This window comes from Schistocerca americana, chromosome 1, assembly GCF_021461395.2.
Source record: "Schistocerca americana isolate TAMUIC-IGC-003095 chromosome 1, iqSchAmer2.1, whole genome shotgun sequence".
NCBI classification, from domain to species: Eukaryota; Metazoa; Arthropoda; class Insecta; order Orthoptera; family Acrididae; genus Schistocerca; species Schistocerca americana.
Window position 1 is genome coordinate 409556393 of NC_060119.1, and position 22934 is coordinate 409579326.

Below are 22934 nucleotides of genomic sequence, written 5' to 3' on the forward strand. Positions count from 1 at the left end.
CAGTTTATTCACAATCAATACTCTGTACTCATTAGACTGTCCATTCCAGTCAATGTTTTCTTCAGTGTGATTCTCCAGCATCTCCTGGCGTATTCAAATGCGGATGTATGTAATCTGGCAGAATACGGCGCTGCGGTCGGCAACGCCGATATAAGACAATAAGTGTCTGGCGCAGTTGGTAGATCGGTTACTGCTGCTACAATGGCAGGTTATCAAGATTTAAATGAGTTTCAACATGGTGTTATAGTCGGCGCACAAGCAATGGGACACAGCATCTCCAAGGTAGCGATGAGCTGGGGATTTTCCCCTACGACCATTTCACGAATGTACCGTGAATATCAGGAATCCGTTAAAACATCATGTCTCCGATATCGCTGCGGCCGGAACAAGATCCTGCAAGAACGGGACCAACGACGACTGAAAAGAATCTTTCAACATGATAGAAGTCCGACCCTTCCGCAAATTGGTGCAGATTTCAATGCTGGGCAATCAGCAAGTGTCAGCGTGCGAACCATTCAACGAAACATCATCGATACGGGCTTGCGCAGCCGAAGGCCCACTCGTGTACCCTTGATGACTGCACGACGCTAAGCTTTCCGCCTCGTCAACACGGACATTGGACTGTTGATGACTGGAAACATGTTGCCTGGTCGGACGAGTCCTGTTTCAAATTGTGTCGAGCGGATGGACGTGGACGGGTATAGAGACAACCTCATGAATCCATGGACCCTGCATGTCAGCAAGGGGACTGTTCAAGCCGGCGGAGGCTCTGTGATGATGTGAGGCGTGTGCAGTTGAAGTGATTGGGACCGCTGATACGTGTAGGTACGACAGGTGACACGTTCGTAAGCATCCTGCCTGATCACCTGCATCCACTCGTGTCCATTGCGCATTCCGGCGAACTCGGGCAATTCCAACAGGACAATGCGACACCCCACACGTTCAGAATTGCTACAGAGTGGCTACAGTAGCACTGTTCTGAGTTTAAACACTTCCTCTGGCAACCAGACTGCCCAGACACGAATATTATTGAGCATATCTGGAATGCCTTGCAACGTGCAGTTCCAGAAGAGCTCTCCATCCTCTTGTACTCTCACATATTTATGGACAGCCCTGCAGGATTCATGGTGTCAGTTCCTTCTAGCACGACTTCAGACATTAGTTGAGTCCATGCCGCGTCGTGTTGCGGCACTTCTGCGTGCTAGCGGGGCATACGATGTTAGGCAGTTGTACCAGTTTCTTTGGCGCTTCAGTGTAGTTCGCGGATATCAGTGTCCAACGCGAATAATATTTCAGCGAACGGCCACGTTGCCATCATCAGGAGCGCTGGTGAACGGCGTCTGCTTTTCTCTCTCTCCCTCCGGCCGACCCCATCCCACCCCCTCCCGTTCTAATCGCTGTCAAGCCCAGCATCTCCTCCTCCACTCGTCCCGCCAACACATTGCGCCGGTATACGTATTCCGGCAGCACGAATGCAGATCCATACTGCTGAAGATTAAAATTGCAGCAGCATAAAGGCGGCATGCGACAAACGTCAAACTGACGTGAAGCGTACTACATGTTTGGATTTGCAAATTACCAGCATTTCACCATATCATAAAACCACTGGAAGTAAGGCACCAGCTAAATTTTGTATAAGCAGAGGGCCCCTGCAGTCGAACAGCAAGGTGGTCTTCACCTTACCGGAAATTGTGTGAACAGCATTCAATTTCTTTAGAGGGAAAGATATGGGCTGACTCACGTTAAGTCATGGTGACCTTCTTCGACTGCAGGGGTCCTCTGTCGTTGAGTTCCTCGAGCGTGAAATCACAATCAATGTATGACACTATGAAGGCAATTTGTAGAAACGGCGACTCGCTATAAAGTCAAAAAGCCCTGGGGTGCTGTCGAACAAAATCATCCTGTTGCAGGATAATGCCCGCCCCTACACGCCAATAACACGGAAGCTACACTTCAGCGATTTGTTTGAGGAACACTGCAACGTCAATTTTAAATGAGAACATTTTAGGTTCGGCTTTACCGTGAATGTGATTGGTATCGAATGAAACAACAAGTTTTCTGTTACCAGTCACTATTTATTTGTTTCTTCACTAGAGAGCTCCACACGTTACCCTACATCATAACACAACACAAACGTATGTCATACCAACACATGTAAATTCACCTAATGATCGAGGTTTAAGCTTTCGAAACTCGTTTTGAATATAAAGTAACAGTGACTGGTAACTGTAAACTTGTTTTTGCATTCGTCTACAGCGTCCTCTGTACTGCCTGAATCGTTCACCATGTAATTTCCACATCTTTGGCTACCTGAAGAAAGACGTGAGTGGACGGTGGTCCCAAGTTAGAAGAGCTAGTGTAAGAACTGATGCGGCTGCGGATCCGTTGACAGCCGACCCCGTTCTATGAAACAGGAATTGCATCGTCTCATCTCAAATCGAAATGGCTCTGAGCACTATGGGACTTAACATCTATGGTCATCAGTCCCCTAGAACTTAGAACTACTTAAACCTAACTAACCTAAGGACATCACACAACACCCAGCCATCATGAGGCAGAGAAAATCCCTGACCCCGCCGGGAATCGAACCCGGGAACCCGGGCGTCGGAAGCGAGAACGCTACCGCACGACCACGAGATGCGGGCCGTCTCATCTCCCTGTGGGATAAAGTCTTAACGCGTGTCAGGTGATTGCTGTTGGATGGTACCGTTCCACGGTCCTGTCCTCTCGGGTTTTCGGATTTCATTGAACTACCCCTTACAGATAAGGAAAGATTACGCAGTGGGTTTCTCATCCAGAAATCACATTTCAGGGTATGAAGGAAAAAAGTCTAGCGGCACATTTGGAAACTGCACAGCAGCAGGATTTTTACATATTGGAAAACCTCATGTGGTGTTGCTGCTTGTGTTGGTCCGGACTGTCATTTGAATAAAAAACTGATCGGTTTAGGAGGCCATACTCAACGCCATGCAGGAGCTCGACAGACTCAGGCGACGATCGCCCTAAAGGACAGACACACTGTTCGCTTCGCGATATAGAATCGTGCAGCCACGTGACGTACCTTGACTCGGGGCAAAAAAAAATGTTCAAATGGCTGTAAGCACTATGGGACAACATCTGAGGTCATCAGACGCCTAGACTTAGAACCACTTAAAGCGAACTATGTAACACCCCACACGTCACTTATCTGGTTTTGCTGTGTGTTCACCCCAGGTAATTGACTAACAGATCAACTGAGAGTGCAAAACTGCCGCAATGTCGGATAACGGAAAGAAAGTAATAAGGCCCTGTGCCTCCTAATTGGACTGCGGTGGCAGTGTTGACATTAGTTGATTCAGAATTGATCCCTTTTAATTAAAAGGGGTGCACATTGATGTTATATTCAGCTATTGAACACCAGATGCAAATGTTGAACATAAAATTAATTAAGAAAGTGACTAGGATTTCAACTACTTGATTGAAAACAGATGCAGTCGATTAGCACAGATTTATTTTTAACTCACGACCTTCAATCATCACATTACATTGAAACCTTGGAACTATTATATACGTGACTGTGCTTAAACTGACACACAATATTTCTTTAGCGCAACGCAACCTGACTTTCAGAAATCCCTACAAAAGAATGGACCTGACTAACATTAACCTACACCTTTCACAAATAACTTACCTCACAAAAATCTTCGTTACTCAAGCTACTGCAATACAGCGAGCGCCGTATACTATGACCAACAGAAACGTGTGCAGTGAAATGGAACTTACAAGTTACTTAATTTGATGAACTGGTGTCAATTACAATTTTATGACATAAGAATACAATTACAAAGGTACAAAATACATCATTAAAGAACATAACAATACAGATAACATTTGTAGTACAGGCTTTACAAAAGAATCGAAATAACATATACATCAGTGTTACAGGAATTATGACATGAGTACATACATAGAAGATCAGAATAACTTGCAAAACATCAACTTCACACATGAGCATTTAAACAGAATGAATAATGTCTAACATCTTTACAAAGTAAATAACATATTATTAATGCCAATTATATTTGAGGATAACAGTATTCCTCATCATAGTGAATGTAGCTTAATATTAAAAGAAGAAAAAATTCTATGAAACTACACAGAGACAGGAAGAAAACAAATACACAAGGGTACACAAACATATAGTGGGATAACACAAAAGGGAAAGGACAGGGTTCGTTTTCAGTGTAACATGTGGTACTGCAGTCCAACCCAAAACTTCATATATCTTTCCTCTTATTTCGTCCTTTGTTTCCACCAAAAAAAATTCTATCTAAGCATGCTTTCTGTATTTATATGTTCACACATTCCTTACCTCATTATTTATTATCCATTATCTTACCCCATCATTTATTTCCAAGAAAATCCTACCTAAACCTGTTGCCCCTAAACCCTACTTTTTTTGTTCATATCCTCTTTCAAAGTACTTTTTTGGCCAAGCCATTTTCTTATAGCTTCTCAATGCATTTCTTCCAATTCATCACCACTCGTTCTCTTATATAGCCTACCCCCTCTTAAGCTATCTTAAATCTACTGAGCTCAGATGCTAAACTAAGGAACGAGGCAATGAAGCAGCACAAAACAATTAACGCAAACAGCAATGATAAAAAATACAAATGGCAAGGCAAGCAGCTTAAATTAGCAAAGCAAATGCAATATTACAACTAATATAAGGAAATGCGCAGCAAACAAGAAAAATAAATTCGTAGTAAAACTGGCTTAACAGAGTAATGTAAAGTTAAATTTAGTAGCACTGTGCCTGGCAAGCAGCAGCAGCAAATGCAATAACTTATATCTAAACGTGACATAGCTCAAGCAAAAAAAATAGTACACTAAAGACAACAATGCAGATAAGGGAAATGTATATTCACATCTTAATGTCTATATAATTAAAGTAGTGCACCACAAAAATTAATTCTACAAAAAAATTACCAAGTACTTGAAAAGAAAATTATATATGCAGTTACTGTTATTAGTCCCTTCTTATTGTTCTTTCCATTCCAAGAGCTCCTTTTTCGAAGAATGTGGATCAGAAAATAATTATTTAATAGATCTGTTGACAGAAAGTGTTCATATTAGCAGATGCATTTAAGTTTATTTTATAAAACCAATGCTGCAACACAGCTGGAGACCAGATATAAAACAAAATGAGCAATCTCTCAACTAGAAAGACAGTAGATGTAAAATGTAGCTCATCATTTCATTAGGCATTTTAGTAAATATCATAAATTAAGAGCGCCACAGTGTTATCATATGTTTTCAAGTTTGAGCGTGTCGTATTTGCGATGCTTTCGACAAAGAAATGTCAATAGCGAGGATAATGGCCTCTTTTTTTTTCTGCACCTAGTGGCTTTCTTCTGTCAGATGACTACATCTCAGCTGGGCGCCCAAAACGCATTACGTCAAGGCCACTTACCTTTCTTACTGAAATATTTACGACAGCAGTTTCCGCTACAGTGGCAGTCTAATATAAAAAAATTCACAGGTTCAGAATTTGCGTTACAAATGTGTAGAAACAAAATCCTATAAATATAACAGTGTCCAAAAAATATTCGTCGGCATTATGATACATTCACGCATTTAGACACATTTCATAACTCTTAAAGTATGATTCTTGGTTTCCAACAACCTTTTCCACAAATCAGAGTCCCTAACCACTACTCATTATTCCTTACCTTATTATGCATACACATATCGTCGACACTTCTACAATATTTCATCATAACTGATACATAGCATAATCAAATTCCTCATAAAGCATCAGCTTATTGGTCATAAACATACCTCAACAGCATAATACACATCGTCGTCGTAATAATGTCATAACACCCCAGTCAAATCTCAAAAACGTCGTAGCTTTCTGCAATAATTTCAAAACTTAAAAAAAATTCTCTGCTCATTTCAATAGTGTCATCTACCTCAAACGTACTTTAAAATCATGCTCCCTTACCAAATTCATCATTCAAAGCTCTCATAGTATCACAATGGTTCCGAAAAAATATGAACCGTTCACAAAGTACAGACAAAATACAATTTCGTAAGTGTGAAGTTACCCAACTGTGTAACTGCGTAAACATGTGTCACTGATGTAGTAAAAAAATGTTTATCTCTTAGTTAAATGATCAGATAGCTGTGTAATTTGTGTGTTAGAGAAATATGGTACCGATGTGTAAAGTTGTATAAGCAAATACCATATTAGCTAGGGCTCCTTGTGCTTGCCAAACACATGGTACACAAAGTAAGTGTATACCCCCCTGAGGATTAATGTAATTATACCCTCAGGTGTTACAGATTACAGCAATGGAATGAAATGTATCACGGAAAACTTTCTTTGCAATTCAAAAATCTTTAAAAATAAATGTTTTAAGTATAAAATTAATCACTCAAACACGTGTACTGTAGCGCTAAACTGTGCGTCTTGTTGCAACATAATCTCTGTGGAAGTATCGTAGTTATCGTCCTCCGAAAGCTAAGTTCTGTAGAAGTCAATGTACTTACCTCATGATAAACAAAAGTGAAATGCTTTGCGTATAGATATCGTAGTTATTATCCTTATTGGCGTGATGAATAAAGTACTGTACAGTAAAGTATTGTTGTGCCACAAAAAAGGCTGTCTCATTGTTGCTATACCACAAAACTTACTACTAAAACATGTTTTACTTTCCAGAATAATGCAGAAAAACTGTGCAGATATAAAACAGAAACACTTCAAAAGCAACATTGTAAATTGTCACTCATTAGTAGCGTCGTGATAAAACCGTGTAGTTGTCACATAAAATAACCACTGTGTCGTCTGGTATCTCACAGAAAGTACTTTAAATCCAGAATGTATTTTCAAGTAAACCAAAATGTTACATTAAAATCTCATTAGCAGTGCCAGTATATGTTCTAAGTATGTAAGCCTTATAGTCGTTACGTAATTGTGCAACTAACAAGCAAGAATGTACACACACAATAACACTGTGACGTCTGTTCACTATAACAATGCATTCGTAATTTCTGTTTCAATAAGTTCTCTTGGTTCTTGACTGGATATTTAACTTCAAACATTGTTGCATGTTAACAGATTCTAAGTCTGACAAGCCAACTAGTAATGTAACGTGAAAAGTTATATGGCAAAGACAAAGTTGAAAAGCAGATTATCTTTCAATAAACGTTTTTACATGTGAAATGTGGTGCAATCCTTTACTCTTCCTAGTATGCAGAGTTTCAACCTGAACGCAATTATCATGTGGTATACGTCAGTAAAGATTACTGGAATTTTTCTCAAGGTTAGCGTCTATGTTATTTTTGTCTGAGCCAGCCGGTGCACGCGGCTGCCTCCGGTAAGAGTCACTGTCTGTCTCTTTATTGGCGCACGTCGTTATTAGGATTAGGAGACCTAACTTCTGCAAATTCACCTTGTCGAGAAGGCCCTGCCCTGTCTGAAGCTCGCCAGTTCTGATGGAATTCAGGTCTGTCGTTTTGTCGGTAGTTTACATATTTTCTTGTTTGTCGGTCATGTGGTGGAGAATTTCTCCCGGAATCGTAACTGCATGGTGGACCGTTGCGTCTGAAGTTATTCTGTCTTCCTTTATAATAATTATTTTGGTTCCCATATTGTCTGTTTCTATGATTGTCTCTGTGATAGTCACTACCACAGAGAGGTGATCTTTCCCTGTAATTATTATTACTCTGCCAACGGCTGTCATACGGGTGGTGTCTGTTTTGGTCACGATTTGTGTTGTGAGAATAGCCTTGTCGTGTCCAGTTATTATTTCTTTCATCGCGGAATTGTGACGGATGTGACCTGTAATTGTTGTGTTCCTGTTTTCGCGTTCCGCGATTGTCAGTGTCAATTTCTAATTCTTGTAAGAGTCCCTGAAACGCTTCAATGTCGTCTTTGCAACGTCCTGCCAAAATAATATGTCGTAAATGTTCAGGCAATTTGATTAAGCAAATGCGGACGAGTTCTGAGGGGCTGTATGGGTTTGACAGGTACTGATTCATGTGCAACATGTCTTCAAAATATTTCACAAGACTGGAAAATTCAGATTGTTCGAAATGTTTCATCATTATGATGCTATGTTTTACTCGGTCTTGTGTAGCTTGAGACCAATATGCTGAGAGGAAGGCATGATAAAATTCTCCTTCACAGTGACAATCGTGAATGACCGATCGCATTCTTACAGCTGGTTCATTTTCTAAGTAGCCACACATAAATTCTAATCTGTGTTCTAACGACCAGTTGGAAGGAAAACAATGAGAGAATTGATGGAGCCATGCTTGTGGATGAATGTCGTTGCCAGAATTCTTAAATGTTTTGAATTTATGTGTAGTAATGAACAGCTTATAGTCAAAATCATCATGTCGGCGAGTCACATGTCGGTCATTGTTACGTCGTTTCGGCGGTTCCATCTCAATTTCTTTCATAATTTCCGAAGTGTCCTGTGTTATTATTTTGTGGTTGTTCCGTATTTCTAAGTCCCTCTTCCCGTGTTGGAGTGCGAGTGTCCTCTGAAATATGTAATTTTTGTATTACTTGTGTCAACTGATCTTGTACTTCCCGGATTTCTCTTTTGTGTTGCGTATCAATTTGATTCTGATTTTGTTTGAATTTCTTAATTTGTTCATACTCTTCTGTGTCAGTGATGGCTACAGGTCTTGTGTCATTCAGATCATCATCTACCTTTGTAGATAAGTTAGTGAACTGATCCGAAAGTTCGGTTACTTTCTCCGATAGTGTACTTATCTCTTCAGTGTGTTTTTCTGAACCAAGTTTCAGAGTATCTACTGTGTCCTTTAAGTTTTCCTGAGTTTTTGCAAGTTGCGTAACCGAATCGGTAGATGCAACTGAGTCAATTTTAGCTTGCAAGGTGTTGTGATTTTCATGAACAATGGTTTGCAGTTCTTTTATGACTGCTTTGTGATTCTGTAATGCATTTTCATGCCACGAAAAAATTGGTTGAAAATGCTCACAAATTTGTGTTTTTACTTCATTACAGACTTTTTGACATTTCGATTCAATGTTATGTAACTCAGTAGTTAAATCTTCACGTGTTTGTTCAAGCGTGGTGTCTAACTTTTGAAGCTTTTGCTGTGTTTGTCTCTGATTTTGTTCCATTGTGTCTAACTGTTGCTGTATTTGTCTCTGGTGTTGTTCCATTGTGTCTAACTTTTGAAGCTTTTGCTGTGTCTGTCTCTGATTTTGTTCCATTTGTTGCATTAGCTGTAATAACAATGCATTAGTGTCTGGAATCTGTTCCTCTACGCTTTTCGGCACTGCATTTGCACCGGCAACATTCACATTTTGACAAGCAGAAAATGTGTCTTGACTTATTTGAGAAAACGGTGAGGACACAAAACCTGAATCTACAGTATTTGCAAAATTGTGTCCTGTCATTTCGGATTCCTGAGGCGAGCTGTTGCGGAGCGATCGATCGATAATGCTTCCCTGTTGATTAATTGTTTCACTGCCTACGCCATTGTTTGCCGCCCGCTCCATTTCCCTATGCACAATTACCAAATTACTATGTTGAACATTAGTTAATTCATTACACGGTGGCACTAACACACTGCTTTCGTCTTCACTGTCATTTCTCAGTTTACTTTGGAGCCTAGTATTACGTTTTTCACACGCCATAATTGTCACAATATTTCACACGATAACACAGAAAAGCACAATTTGAAGAGCAAAATAAGATAACATAGCAATGGAAATAATGTTTAGCTAATTGCAAGCGCAGATGCGAAATACTTGGTGCAAATCTACGAGGTGCGGCTAGAAAAAAACCGGACTGAAGCTGGAAAAAACATTTATTTACAATTATTTACAATTTCATGTTATCTCCTTCAATGTACTCTCCTCCTCGGTCTCTACAACGCTCCATACGAATTTTCCACTGTTCATAGCAATGCTGCAGATCATTTTCGGTAAGTCCATACATTACTTCCGTCGCTTTTTCTTTTACTGCTTCAACAGTCTCAAATCTAGTTCCTTTCAAAGCTGACTTGACTCTAGGGAAAAGAAAAAAGGCACAGGGGGCCAAATCAGGTGAGTAGGGTGGATGATCTAAGATGGGAATGTTGTGTTTTGTCAAAAACGTCTTCACTGACAACGCACTGTGAGCTGGGGCATTGTCTTGGTGAAGGATCCATGACTTTTTTCTCCACAAATCGTTCCGTTTTCTCCGTACTCGCTCACGTAGGGTAGTCAGGACGCTAATGTAGTAATGCTGATTCACTGTTTGTCCCTCTGGTACCCCGTCAATGCGCACAATTCCTTTGATGTCAAAAAAAACAATCATCATTGCCTTGAATTTCGATTTTGACATTCGCGCTTTTTTTGTCGTGGAGAACCAGGAGTTTTCCAATGCATCGATTGGCGTTTAGTTTCGGGATCGTAAGTAAAAAACCACGATTCATCGCAAGTAATAACATTTTGTAAGAAGGTGGGATCACTTTCAATGTTTTCCAGGATGTCGGAACAAATCATTTTTCGGCGTTCCTTCTGTTCAATTGTGAGACACTTTGGAACCATTTTTGAACACACTTTGTTCATGTTGAAACTTTCATGAAGAATCTGCCTAACACTTTCCTTGTCAACTCCTGTTAACTCAGACACTGCTCTGATTGTTAAACGGCGATCTTGTCGAACAAGTTTACCGATTTTTTCAAAGTTTGCATCAGTTTTTGCTGACAATGGTCTGCCAGTGCGAGTGTCATCACTGGTGTCTTCGCGGCCATCTTTAAATCGTTTAAACCGCTCAAACACTTGTGTTCGCGATAAACAATCATCGCCGTACACTTGTTGTAACATTACAAACGTTTCACTTGCAGATTTTCCTAGTTTCAAACGAAATTTGATGTTAACACGCTGTTCTTTCTGTACACTCAACATTTTCCGACGCACAGACAAAACGTCAACTACTTAAAACAGACGCCATGGGCAGACTGAGTGCAGGAGGCAGATGAAACTCGAGCAGTAGGCGGAGCGAGAGTCACGTGACAGGCCACGTGACTTTCAGCCTTATTGCATTCGTTTTATTGTTTCACCAGTACTAGTCCGGTTTTTTTCTAGCCACACCTCGTACATGCATGTCACTACTGTTTTACTGTACAACAATGAAAAACTACAATTACAAAAGAAAATTCTCTCTATGATTACGCGCTAGCAATAAACAAAGGCTACACTAATTACACAAACTACAAGAAAAAAAAATCAGAAGATTCCAGTGAGGTACCCTCGGCTAAGGGTCGACATATGAAACGTCCCCTTTGAACAATTATATACGTGACTATGCTTAAACTGGCACACGATACTTTTTTAGCGCAACGCAACCTGACTTTCAGAAATCCCTACAAAAGAATGGCCCTGACTAACATTAACCTATACCTTTCACAAATCACTTACCTCACAAAAATCTTCGTTACTCATGCTACTGCAATACAGCGAGCGCCACTACTGTCAGCTAAATAAAAGATTCAAACTACGGAAGGCACTAACTACTGATAGGCATAGTTACTTTACTTACTTTTACATTACACGTGGCTAAGGCCTTATCGACCATACACCTGCTCTACGAGCCTCTTCCAATTATTTCTATCCAGGGAAATTGTTGTCCAATCAGAGTTGATGCCCATCCTAGCTGCATCTTCCCGGATATTCTCCATCCACCTAATTTGAGGTCTTCCTCTTCTTCTCTTTCCTTCTAATTTCTTAGTGGATGCTATTTTGGGTAGTCTGTTCTCCGGCATCCTTGCTACATGGCCAGCCCAGTTCAGTCTTCTCTTCTTTAACATTTCCACAATGGTACTATGTTTGTACAGCTCCCGTAGTTCTTCATTTTTCCTTATCCTCCACTCCATGACATTTTCATCGAAGATTGGTCCAAATATTTTTCTTAGTATTTTTCTTTCAAGTATCAACAGTTTTTCTTCATCTTTTTTCCTGAATGTAATAGCTTCACATCCATATAATGCTACTGGTACAATAGTTGACTGATAAAAACGGATTTTGAATTCAGTACTAAGTGATCTCATCCTTAAAATTTTGATACAGCTGTAAAAAGTTCTATTAGCTGCTGCTAGATGGGCGTCTATTTCTATTTCTGCTCTATTGTCTCTGCTAAAAAGACTCCCTAAGTACTTGAAGTGGTCAACTGCCTTGAAAGTGAGACCATTTACGGTCAGTGGTGTATTCTTTTGGAGTTTTTTACTTATGACTAGATATTCTGTCTTTTCTTCATTCACATGAAGTCCAGCTTTCTCAGCTATTTTGTAATAATTTTGCATCATCCTGATTAATTCAGCTTTTGAAGTGCTTATTAAGGCTACATCATCTGCATAAGCAAGTCTAGTAATGTTCTGTCCCTGCAGTTGGATCCCTTGTGGATTAGTTTTGGTGAATTCTCTATCAATCTTCTCTAAGATAATATTAAATAGAATAGGTGAGATGGCATCCCCTTGTCTCAGTCCAGTGTACACCTTAAAATTTTCAGTCTCTCCTGCAGGTGTCTTAACTTTGCATATGGTTTCTTCCAAACACATTTTAACTAATTTGATTAATTTTAATGGTATTTCTAATTCTTTCATGGTGTTTAAGAGTGTCTGTCGGTGTATGCTATCATAGGCCTTCTTGAAGTCTACAAATAGAATATGGATATCTACATTAAATTCCCATGCCTTCTCATTTATTTGTCTCAATGTGAATAAGTGATCCAAAGTGGATCTGTTAGTGCAGAAACCACATTGGTAGTCCCCAATCAGTTCTTCGGTTATGGGAATCAGTCTGTGTAGTATACACATCGACAAAATTTTATACGTGACATCGAGTAGGGCAATTCCTCTGTAGTTATCACAGACAAGGGGATCATTCTTCTTAAAGATGGGGCATTTAATTGCAGTTTTCCAATCGGCCGGTATGTTTTCTGTCTCCCAAATTGTTTCAATTAAGGAATGTAGTTCTATTTCCAATTGTGGTCCTCCATTTTTTAAAAGCTCAGCATATACCTGGTCTTCCCCACAGGCCTTGTTGTTCTTTAATTTCTTTATTGTTTGTCTTATTTCATTTACTGATGGTGTGGTGACTTGCATATCAACTGTATCTGGTTCTTCAAATGTAAAGTAATATTGTGGATCATTGCAGTTGAGCAGCTGTGTAAAGTATGTCTTCCATGTTTCTTGTATGTCATTCTTGTTTGTAAGTATTTTCCCATTATGGTCCTTTATAAACTGTTCCCTTTTAGTGAATTTTCCCAAGGCCTTTTTTATATTCTGGTACATCTGCCTTGCTCTGTGATGCTTGAAATCATCCTCCGCTTCTCTTACCATGTTGTTGTAGTGTTTTCTCTTCTCTTGTCTTAGAGTTCGTTGTGTTTCCTTGCGGATTTTATAGTATCTCTCCTTTAGTGTAATATTGTCCATGTCTTGTAACCATGCCTTCCTCGCATTTTGCCTCTCCAGTACTCTTTCTTGGCACTTTATATTAAACCAGATTTTGTTAGTTCGTTTTCTTTTACCTATAGTATTGGAAGCTACATCTTGAATACTGTTTCTGAGGTGTCTCCATCTACTTTCCACGTCTTGCTGGTCACTATGTGTCAGTCTAGATTCCGATAGGTTAATTTCCATTTCTTTCCTAAAGTTTTCTTTTATTTTTTCTTCTGCCAGATTTTCTACATCGTACCTTTTAATTTCAACCCTATTTGTACTTTGTTTCTTTTTTAGCTTTATTTTCATTTGAGCTATGATTAACATATGATCTGTCTCACAATCTGCTCCCCTAAAAGTTCTAACGTCTTTAATACTGTTTTGAAACCGTCTTTGGATGGCGACATGGTCAATCTGGTTCACTACTTTTCCATCTGGTGATATCCATGTCCCTAAATGAATGTGTTTGTGTTGGAATTTTGCGCTGCTTAATGTGAGACCATTTGCCATTGCAAAGTTTATGAGTCGCACACCATTCTCTGAACTTTCATAATGTAAGCTGTAATTCCCAATGGTTGGTTTGTAGATTTCTTCTTTTCCTACTTTGGCATTTAAGTCTCCTAACACTATTGTTACGTTATGTCTACTTATTGAATTATATGTCTGTTCCAGTTGACTAGGCATAGTTAGCAAATGAAATATTTTGATAGAGAAGAAACAATGTATTTGCCTTAATAGTGTTCAAAGGTCATAATATATATAGCAGTTCATGACATCCAGTCTTACAAATTTCAAAACTCCGCAATTTCTCTCCCTACATCCACCACTGCTGGCGGCTCACCTCCAACTGCACAACGCTACGCGCTGTTCACATCCAGCTGCCCAACACTACAATGGCAGACAACAATGCAAACTAGCCATAGACTGCACACAGCACAGGCAGTGATTTTTATACAGGGCGCTACATGGCGTTACCAATAAGAAAACATAAAAAGCCTACTTACAACATGACTCTCCTAACAGGCAGTGGTAATAAATTGCGTTTACATGGAGTAAAGCGCGATAACTCAAAAGTAATTCCTATCGACTGACCCAGGCATAATGCGAAGTGCGAGAAGAATTCTACACTACACGGCCCATCAAACCCTCGTGGAAACTTTGCCGACGTGATCCAACAAATTAATCAGCCGGAGAGGGCGCAATATCACCGACTACAGCGTGGTGGAGCGGCATCGTTGTGCAGATGTCGGCCGACCTCGTGGGGTTGCAAGGCTGCGCTCGTCTATTCACTCCTAGCTATCTTGCTCAGTACATAGCTGAACCAAAACTTCCTATCTCCAAGCTCAATCGTTCCATTTGCTAGGTCCTAAACTGCAGAGATGCTCACTCTTTCTCAGGCAAGCTGAGTAAAGAAAGCCACGTCTGCACTCTAGGCAAGCTGGGAACGGAAGACCCATACGGAGACTTCTCACAGTCTGCTCTTCGCCTCGGTTTCCCCTCCAGCAAAATCACTTACGCCAATTGCAGCGCAAGTCGCATTAATTATGCATTGCTTCCCAGCACCGACCAATGTCTGCTCTGGGAAGTGAACAAATTCCCACAAAATTTCCCTTCCTCTCAACTTCTGCTATTTGACTCCTCCCAGGCCACCCATCGAGGTTAGCGTCTGCACAAACACCAATTTTTCCGGAATTCTGACTCCCAGGAGAGTACTTCAAATTCCTCGGTCCTACGTTCCCATCGGAGGCTGGCGTATTTCATTCTGTTGCTCTTCACCTGATTTACTTCAGACTCTGTGGACTGTGAATTCAGCGTGAAGTTGCTATAGTCATGAACACGCATGTTTTGACCTCTGTTGACCACTCCACCGTAGCTTTGCGTGGCTTTCTCGTATGTTTCACTGAAAATGGGACGCCGGACATTTATCAACAGGTGTACAAGTTCTCTGTCTGCTTCCCGGTACACCAGCATGGGGTCGGGGTCAAACACCCATGCTGTCACTCATCTTAAGGTGGCTGGAGGCCGTGCCCCATTACCGCTTTCTCAGAGCTTGAGCCGCCCTAAGCTGCCTATTGTCGCTTCCCTTCGCCGCTCCTCTGCCGTGCGCCATAGTCATTTCTGGGTACTTCCCTGGGATAAACTAGCCTCCAGTAAATCGACGTGTTTCCACAAAGCTTTCATGTCGTGTGAATTACTTTAAAATCATCACCCGACAATGATTATTCCAATATGTCCATACTATACCATCTACAAGATGCATTGTGCCTTGTCAGTCATTTTGTTCAGCCCTACTGTTCGCTCAACGTGAGTTAGGTGGTCTTTAATGACTTCATGTATGGGGCATGGTTCTTGCCATCTTACAACTAACCTATGGACATCACACTCAACCATGCCCGAGGCAGTATTCGAACCTGCGACTGTAGCAGCCGGCTAATACGACTCAGAAGGGGGCTTGTTTGCAGCAAGACAAGTATCCATTCGACCAATGCCATGACGTCTGAGGCGCCACAGACTGTCAGCCCATAGACTATTATTGCAGCTCCATTAACTCATCAGCAGAGAGAGATGCGCTGACATTGGAGGGCCGAGCGACGACAGTGGACACAAGAGTGACACAACGCCAACTTTAACGTGAATCCTGATACTGCATTCAGCATCATGATGGATGTATCTGTGCGTGGAGGCTCCAAGGACAATGAACGTTGTGACGTTGCATTCATCGACAAACGGCCTCAGAAGCTGGCGCAATGTGGGACATCATTGGATACACAACACGGTCACCTGTGGGACGCACAGCCAGTAATTATGGGAACAGCCGTTCCATACCTCATGTATTAAGCCTGCTGCTTGTTACCTATTTTTCAGGTCTCAGTGACATCTTTCAAGAAGGTAACGCGAAACTGCATGTTGGACCTGGTGTCGTGACATACCTCGATACAGAGGGTGTTCGACTACTGCCATCCTAGCACGTTCTCAAGATCTCTCACCTTCTGAAAACCTGCTGGTCGTGGGTTGCCAAGGGACTGACAGGCCACCACTCGCCAGCCGCTATGAGTGAAATTCTGGCATCGAATTGAAGCAGAATGTATCAGTGAACCCATGTCTGTCATCCAGACTCAGTTCCACTCGATACCTTGCCGTGTTAGAGCCATGTAGCTCTGTGTCTTCTTACAGTTCATCATATTTAATCTTATACACATAACATCATAAAACGTGCTTATTTGCTCTACTGCCTGAGTTTGCAGACTGATTTGCCAGTGGTGTAGTTCTAGCTGGTGAGTGGTTGCGTACTGAACCTTAGCAGATTCCCTGTTTAATACCGAAATGAGATAAATTCTGACATCAGCTGCAACTGGTCCCTGAAACAAATTCAGTGACGACAAGTTAAAAATTTGTGTCGGACCGGGACTCGAACCCTGATTTCCCGTGTTACGTGAGCAGTCAGCTTAAAACCGCTGTCGCTATCCGAGCAGGTTTTCTTCCGACTCAAATTTCCATCTCGTCGCACCCTACTTATGTAGCGCCCCCTATCCCAAATGACCCCGCAGTTGAGCGCCCTACAAACCAAATATCATCACTACCCCTGTCCCAAACGACATACATCTCACATACACAAATAAACTTTATTTAATACTTTCCGGCTCTCAATTTATGTTAGTACCTGTGCGACCTTTGTTAATCCCATTCTCTATTTTCTAATGTGATGTGACTCGACCCATGCAAAAGTCTTGCCTTTAATGCTGGAACGTATTAATCTAACCAAACGTTCTCCGTGATGTTTACATTACGTTGTCAATGAAATATTCTCCGGAGCGAGTCTTAGTTTGGCCGCCCTGCATATACGATGGTTGGAACTTAAATAGTGGCAACATTTTGTCACAGCCGATAGAAAAGGGTTTCATGTTTGCACCTATTACTGTCCTCCACAGTAGCCACCAGCGTTGTGTAGAACCCATTGCCAGCGACATGGAAGGCGTAGTGTACCGTTAGCAGAGCTTGTTCTGTTGATGGTGGGAATGGAGCGGTCTACTGCCTGTCGAATCTCTGGAACAGTTCTGAAGCGAATGGCACGAAGTGATTCCTTCATCTTCGGAATCAAATCAAAGTCACAAGAACTTAAGTTCGAGGAGTATGGTAGATGGTACAGTACCTGCCAGTCCCATCGACTGAACAAAGTAGCCACACCTTGCGCTGTATGCGCCCGCGCATTGTCGTGCAAAATGATAGGTGGGCTGCGCAGAAAGGCTCTGAGACCTACGGGACTTAACTTCTGAGGTCATCAGTCCCCTAGGACTTAGAACTACTTAAACCTAATTAACCTAATGACATCACACACATCCATATCCGAAGCAGGATTCGAACCTGCGACCGTAGCGGTCGGGCAGTTCCAGACTGTAGCGCCTAGAACCGCTCGGCCATCCCGGCCTACTGCGCAGAAAGTGTCGCCGCCTCTTTTGCAGAGCCGGCCGCAGGTGCTGCTCTTAAAACGATCAGCTTTGCGAAAGAAGCGGCGATACTTTCTGCGCAACCCACCCATCATTTTGCCTGACAATGCGCGGGCACATACAGCGCAAGCTGTGGCTGCTCTGTTCGGTCGATGGGACCAGGAAGTACTGTACCATCCACCATACTCTCCGGACTTAGGTCCTTGTGACTTTGATTTGATTCCGAAGATCAAGGAACCAGAATGAGATTTTCACTCTGCAGCGGAGTGTGCGCTGATATGAAACTTCCTGTCAGATTAAAACTGTGTGCAGGACAGAGACTCGAACTCGGGAGTTTTGCCTTTCGCGGGTAAGTGCTCTACCATCTGAGCTACCCAAGCGCGACTCACGCTCCGTCCTCACAGCTTTACTTCTGCCAGTACCTCGCTTCCTACTTTCCAAACATTACAGAAGCTCTCCTGCGAAGGAAGGTAGGAGGCCAGGTACTAGCAGAAGTAAAACTGTGAGGACGGGGCGTGAGTCGTACTTGGGTACTTCTGATGGTAGAGCACTTAGCCGCGTAAGGCTAAGGTCCCGAGTTCGAGTCTCGGTCCAGTACACTGTTTTAATCTGCCAGGAAGTTTCATCAAGGAATCACTTCTTGGCATTCGCTTCACAACCGTTCCAGAGATTCGACAGGCAGTAGACCGTTCCATTCGCACCATCAACAGAACAGGCTCTCCTAACGCTATACTACGCCTTCCACATCGCTGGCAACGAGTTCTACACAACGCTGGTGGCTTCTTTGAGGGACAGTAACAGATGCAAACATGTAACTCTTTTCTATCGGTTGTGAATAAATAGTTGGCGCTATTTAAGTTCCAACCTACGTAATATGTATGGTAATGGAGCTGTAACACAAACGTGGAACAGATTTGAAATTACTGCTTCCAGTGGGAGACATTCCATCCACAAGGAGCGCAGTATGTTACCCTGGATGTAGAGCCATTCTTGGAGACAAAAGTAACTTCAGATGTTCTTGTTACATGCTGCTGGAGTGAACGTAGCGATTTTTTTTCGGTAATGCTACCGAGCATGAGTGACTCCACAACTCGGTGCACTACATTTCGAGTCTCAACTTCTTGCGGTGACGCTCGTTGAGACGCTGTGCACCATCGCTGGAGGATAGCCATGTAAGCCGCTAATGGTGCAGGCATCCTTCAGGCTCAGCTGGCAGCTCTGAAAAACAAGCTGTTGTCGGGGCGGGCATTCCCGCGGGCCGGACGGGACGCCGGCGGGCGTAATTGGCGGCGGCGCGGCGCAGCGCGGTGCGGCGTTCCTGGCGCGTCCGCGATAGCGCTGGCGTCGCAGCCGCCGCCGCCGACGCCGACCCGTTGGCAGCACCGTTATAGCGAGGCGACCGCAACCGCGGAAGCTGCGCCGGTGCCTGCCGCTCGGTTTTGCCGGGATTACGCGCCTCGACAGCTGCGCGTCGCCTGCCGTCCGCCCCGTTGACAGCACCGGCCGCCGCTTCCACGAAGGAGCACCGCAGATGCCGCCCAGACGTCGACCTCGGCGCTCGTACAATAGTGCGCCATTTCTGTTTCGTCACTGGGAACATTAGTCCGATCCGAGCGACTGTTTTGTCTCACTGGAGGACCTTTTACTTATAGGTCAATGCATGTTCATAAATTTCCTAAAGCAGCACGACGCAATTCTTAATCAAAAAAAATCTATAAAAGCGCCTTTGAAGATTAGAATAGTTTCAGTCCATGTTAGGTACAAAGCACCTGCAGAAAAGTAACACAGCCGCATCTACATCTACATCTACATGATTACTCTGCAATTCACATTTAAGTGCTTGGCAGAGGGTTCATCGAACCACAATCATCTCTACCATTCCACTCCCGAACAGCGCGTGGGAAAAACGAACACCTAAACCTTTCTGTTCGAGCTCTGATTTCTCTTATTTTATTTTGATGATCATCCCTACCTATGTAGGTTGGGCTCAACAAAATATTTTCGCATTCGGAAAAGAAAGTTGGTGACTGAAATTTCGTAAATAGATCTGGCCGCGACGAAAAACGTCTTTGCTTTAATGACTTCCATCCCAACTCACGTATCATATCTGCCACACTCTCTCCTCTATTACGTGATAATACAAAACGAGCTGCACTTTTTTGCACCCTGGTAAGGATCCCACACCGCGCAGCAATATTCTAACAGAGGACGAACGAGTGTAGTGTAAGCTGTCTCTTTAGTGGACTTGTTACATCTTCTAAGTTTCCTGCCAATGAAACGCAACCTTTGGCTCGCCCTTATCTATGTGGTCTTTCCAACTGAAGTTGTTCGTAATTTTTACACCCAGGTACTTAGTTGAATTGACAGCCTTGAGAATTGTACTATTTATCGAGTAATCGAATTCCAACGGATTTCTTTTGGAACTCATGTGGATCACCTCACACTTTTCGTTATTTAGCGTCAACTCCAACTGCCACACCATACAGCAATCTTTTCTAAATCGCTTTGCAACTGATACTGGTCTTCAGATAACCTTACTAGATGGTAAATTACAGCATCATCTCGGAACAACCTAAGAGAACTGCTGAGATTGTCACCCAGGTCATTTATATAGACCAGGAACAGCAGAGGACCCAGGACGCTTCTCTGGGGAACACTTGATATCACTTCAGTTTTACTCGATGATTTGCCGTCTATTACTACGAACTGCGACCTTCTTGACAGGAAATCACGAATCCAGTCGCACAACTGAGACGATACCCCATAGGCCCGCAGCTTCATTAGAAGTCGCTTGTGAGGAACGATGTCAAAAGCTTTCCGGAAATCTAGAAATACGGAATCAACTTGAGATCCCCTGTCGATAGCGTCCATTACTAAGTGCGAGCTAGCTGCGTTGCACAAGAACGATGTTTTCTGAAGCCATGCTGATTACGTATCAATAGATCGTTCCCTTCGAGGTGATTCATAATGTTTGACTACAGTATATGCTCCAAAACCCTACTGCAAACCGACGTCAGTGATATAGGTCTGTAGTTCGATGGATTACTCCTACTACCCTTCTTAAACACTGGTGCGACCTGCACAATTTTCCAATCTGTAGGTACAGATCTATCGGTGAGCGAGCGGTTGTATATGATTGCTCAGTAAGGAGCTATTGTATTAGCGTAATCGGAAAGGAACCTTATCGGTATACAATCTGGACCTGTAGACTTCCCGTACCAAGCGATTTGAGTTGCTTCACAACCCCTATGGTATCTACTTCTAAGAAACTCATGCTAGCAGCTGTTCGTGTTTGAAATTCTGGAATATTCCATTCGTCTTCCCTGGTGAAGGAATTTCGGAAAACTGCGTTCAATAACTCCGCTTTAGCGGCACAGTCGTCGGTAACAGTACCATCGGCACTGCGCAGCAAAGGTATTGACTGCGTCTTGCCGCTTGTGTACTTTACATACGACCAGAATTTCTTCGGATTTTCTACCAAATTTCGAGACAATGTTTCGTTGTGGAACCTATTAAAGGCATCTCGCATTGAAGTGACTGGAATTTTTTAAACTGTTTGTCATTGCGACACTAGAGTCGTAAATCCTGCCTACACAGTCCGGTCACATTAACGTGACCACCTGCCAAAAGCCTGAATAACCAGCTTCTGTGCCCCGGACCGTTGCGAGACGAGCAGCAAGACAGTCAGTGAGGTTCTGGTAGGTACAGACTCCAGTAGCTATGCTAGAAGGTTCAAATGGCTCTGAGCACTATGGGACTTAACAGCTATGGTCATCAGTCCCCTAGAACGTAGAACTACTTAAACCTAACTAACCTAAGGACAGCACACAACACCCAGCCATCACGAGGCAGAGAAAATCCCTGACCCCGCCGGGAATCGAACCCGGGAACCCGGGCGTGGGAAGCGAGAACGCTACCGCACGACCACGAGATGCGGGCAGCTAGCTATGCTAGAGTAGCGCGTACAGCTCGAACGAAGTGGCCCCACAGATTCTCGACCGGGTTTTAATCTGGGTAGTTTGGTGGCCGGTGGAGTTTGGTAAACTCATCTTGGTGCTCTAAGGAGCACGAGCGTACACTGTCAGTGGTGTGACACATTGGATTATGCTACTGGTAGATGCCACTGTGCTGAGGAAAAACAAAATTCCCATAGTGACGGACATGGTACCCAAAGACAGATGCATGCTTGTGTTGATCAATTGTGACTTCCAGAATGACAATAGCAACCAGAGGACGCCACGAAAATATTCCCCAACACCATTACTCTCCCTCGATTCCTGCAGGACGTTTCCTTTCAGACGTTCTATGCCGTACTGCGATGAGGTATAAAACGTGATTCATCTGAAAAGGCCACCTGTCGCTAGCCAGTGAACGTCCAGTTGCGGTACTGGCGTGCGAATACCAGCCGCCGAACAACAGTCAGCATGGGTGCATGAACTACGCACCTGCTACAGAGGCCCGTGCGCTGCAGCTTTCGCTCAATGGTCGTTGAGGAGAAACTGCTGAAAATGGGCAGAATCTTAGAACATATTCTGAGCTCAAACATAACGCTGTATTTAGAACAGAACGACCACCGTCATGCCAACCAGCATGGATTTCGAAAACATACGAGAGCTATCCACAAAATACATTACGTTTTGGAATTAGAAATAAATAAAGTATTGGAAATTTTTTTATTATATACAGATGAAAGCCACACTTAAATACTACTTTTCTACATAGTTGTCATTTAAATTAAGGCACTTATCGTAGCGATGGACGAGGTTGGAAATTCCTTCGTCGTAAAATTCGGCCGCCTGCGCCTTCAACCACGTGGTTACCTCTTCTTGAAGCTGTGCGTCGTCATCAAAACGCTGCACAGCCAACCACTTCTTCATTGCTGGGAATAAGTGGAAGTCGCTCGGTGCCAGGTCGGGACTGTACGGCGGATGAGGAAACAACTCCCACTTAAAAGATTCAAGAACTTCACGAGTGGCGTTTGCCATGTGGGCCCGGGCGTTGTCGTGAATCAGCAAGATCTTTGAGCCCAACTTTCCCCTGCGT